This window comes from Benincasa hispida, chromosome 5, assembly GCF_027475165.1.
Source record: "Benincasa hispida cultivar pf3 chromosome 5, pf3_genome.v1.1, whole genome shotgun sequence".
Classification (NCBI taxonomy): domain Eukaryota; kingdom Viridiplantae; phylum Streptophyta; class Magnoliopsida; order Cucurbitales; family Cucurbitaceae; genus Benincasa; species Benincasa hispida.
Genome location: NC_143482.1, coordinates 3,710,242 through 3,713,858, shown reverse-complemented (window position 1 = coordinate 3,713,858; position 3,617 = coordinate 3,710,242).

Sequence of the window (3,617 nt, the reverse complement as noted above, 5' to 3'; positions counted from 1 at the left end):
ATGTTACAACTATCATTATTGTTACTGTTACAATGGAAAAATTATCAATTTTGACATCTTTACTGTTGTCATTATTATTACCACTCGACTCTCAGAGGTAGAGGTAGAGATAACGGTAACAGTAAATTTGATAAAATTCACAATTTTAAGTAAATGAGATCAAAATCAATCCAATTACGTTTAAGATTCAAACTCATTAAAATTGATTCATTAATGAAATTTCATTATGATTACACAATTTTCATTATGGTCTTGTTAACGTGGTCTAAAAGAAATAATTAATCTAAAATTTGGAAGTGATGATAAAAGCTAAAAGGAAAATTTTACTAAAACATTTAACATAAAATAGTGGTAAATTAAAGGAGAGGGTGCTCAAATAAATTAAAATTATGAGATAAATAATTAAAAAAGTGGGGAACAAAACTGGGAAAAAATAGTATCAAATTAATGCACTATTCCAATCATGGTCTGATCCCACCAACTGCCATTTTCTATTAGACAATCAATTTTATTTATTTATTTTTGCCTTCTTCTTTTTTGTTTGTTAATCTGCCAAATTTCACATGGCCACATGTGAAGCTTCCCCATATTCCTACATTAAAATTAGATAGAGAAAGAAGTGAATTAATACATTCAAGATAATAATGGGTGTATTTCGGATCTCACTTATCTTTATACATCTCTTTTTATCGTTCATATTTAAAAATATTAAAATAATTAAAAAAAAAATAGCTGATGTCCGAGATACACCTAAGTATTTTTCATATATTTATATCTACATTTTTTTTAAAAAAAATAATTTTAATGGCCCAATGTAATGCAAAAACACTAGTACTGTTTAATTAGAACATACCCATGTGAAATAGCAGCTTCTTAGCTAAGTACCTGTTTTCCTATCATTGAAGAGAGAGAGAAAAAAAAGTGAACTTAAAAAGAGCTTTAAATTGCCATTTTAATCTAATTATAAAAAGTGTATGATAGATTCACGTAATTTCAATTTTGTGTTAAATAGGTTTAAGAACTTAAAAAAAACATGTAAAGGATTTTATGTCTAATGAGTAATTAAATTTAAAAATTTATGTCTAATGAAACATTGAATTATTCGACATATTGTTAAAAAGAGTTCATGAACCTACTGCATTTAATTTTATAACTAATAGATGAATTGATTTTCAAGAACCTTGAATATGTATGAGACATATTAGATATTGTTATAGTCGAGAGATTTATTAGACATAAAATCAAAAAGTTTAAAAGCACATTAAATACTTTTTAAAGTGAGACTAAATAGACACATACATGTGTTAGTTTTAAGGATTATATTTGAAATTTAACCAATAAAAAATTTCAAAAATATTTAAATATTATTTTGGTTTGTATATTTATAAGTAGTTTTCAAATATAAGAAGATGAACAAATTTTTTTTTTACAAATATAGCAAAATTTCACTGCCTATTTGTAATAGACCGTGATAGACTACTATATGTATCTATCTGTGTCATGATAGATACAAATACTAGTCTATCGTGGTTTATCATAGATAACTTGTGATATTTCGTTATTGTTTGTAAATATTTTCAGTAGTTTTGTCATTTAAAGTAATTTTTCTATATATAATGTGAATATTTTTCCACAGTTAATAGTGAAAAACTTTTGGAAAAAAAAATCAACAATAGGCTAAGGGGCCGTTTGGGCACCAACATATTAAGTCGGGTTAAACAAACCAACTTAAAAAGTAAACATCATTGGACTTATATATTTATCGAATAACTCCATTTTTTTTTTTACTTTTTTATATTTACCAAGGAACTCAATTTCTTCTCTATCTCTATTTTTCATATTTACCAAGGAACTCAACTTAATCTTACTTTCTTAATCTACATTTTTCGAATCATTGAGGAAATCAATCTTACAACTCTACACCTCAAATACAAATTTTTTGACTTTGAAAAATACTTAAGGGATCCATAATCGGGTTGACTTGGTTGTTTTTTTGCCTTCTTGAGGTAGTCTTTTATGAATTTCCTTTAAAAAAAAAAAAAAAATTACCAACTCCAAAATATTAATCCCAAACTTACAGCTCCATTTAGTCGACTAAATGTCCCCTAAATTTAGATTTTATTTAAATATAGAAATTAAAATAGAATAAATATCAAAATATAGAAACTAAAATGATATTCAACCGAGTTCCAAACTATCTTGGTTTTGAGAATCAATTAGACAATGGAGAGAGGGATGAAGTGCTTTCACATGCCTTTATGCTCACCTTAGACAACCTAACCAAGGGAGAGAAAAAACAGTAAGTAGTGGTTGCACATGCCGCACGTGCATCAGATGTGGAGCCCCATTTGAATGGGACCCACATTTTTTTTAATTTTTAATTTTTATATTTATAGTTTTCATTTAGTAAATTGATTTGACAATTTGATAGATATAATTGAAGTGTATGTGTTATGTTATGAGATACATGATCCAAAAAGATCATATCTATATTTAATGATGATGTCAAAAAATGTTAAAATTTTTTATTATTTTTTTAATAATTCTAAAGTTTATCTTTTTATTGATCCTTTGAAATGATGAAATGTCTCCTAAACCACTGTCAGATTGATTATGAGTTTAGGCAATTTTTATAAGTGCTGTAAATTTTTATTATTTATCACAATAAGATATTGTTAGGTTATAGTCACTTTTTTTTTTTTTTTGAAAAACAGTCCAATTTATTCCATTCTCTGCAATTTAGAATTGGGCCTAAACTTAGGAACTTGGGCCAGAATTATGGAAAATACATCATGTTCAAACATAACACTAAACTTATCCAAATGTTTTTTTTTTTTTTTTTGGCATAAATTAATATTTTTGCTGGAAATAAATTTAACCCTCTAAGTCCAGGATTCGGAATCTGAGTTCGACACCTAATGATCCGACATTCTCCTACATCTCCTGCGACCTTACACACTATTACTTCAAGCCAAACATACTTAACTTTGGAGTTCTTATGATTAAGCCATTGAAAAAGAAAATGCACAGTATAGGTAGTTTCTTTTAATCCTTTTGTAATTATACTTTCATGTCCTCGAGATTGCTCTCATTCAGATATGATTATGGTTCATTCATGTCCCTTTCTTAAATTCGGACATTATAACAAATATTGATGTTAATTTGAGTCGTTTACATTAAAGTGTATCTATGTTAGGCATATAGAGGAAGTAGTTGGATGTTCTCTCACAAGTTTGAAGAAACCGTATTTTTCTATTCCATTCATAATAATTTCTTTTCTCGAGACCTGAATTGTATTCATGATTTTCACAGTTTTTTTCCCTTTTGTTTGTATGTTTTCTTAAATTTTAAAATGTCAGTAGTTGATTATGTTTTTCTATTAAGATTATTTCTTATCTTAGTATTGTCCATCATGTTTTTGTTTGAATGTAGAAATTTTGGATCAATCACACATTCCCACATAATTTATCACTTAATAAAAAACCACAAATTATTGAATCTGGGGTTATTTACAAGTCGACACATGTCCCAAATTAAAATCGAAAAAAAAAAGAACTAATGGATCTCGATAATATTACATGGTCTTCATCATGACCACTAGAATGAATAAGTTAGCT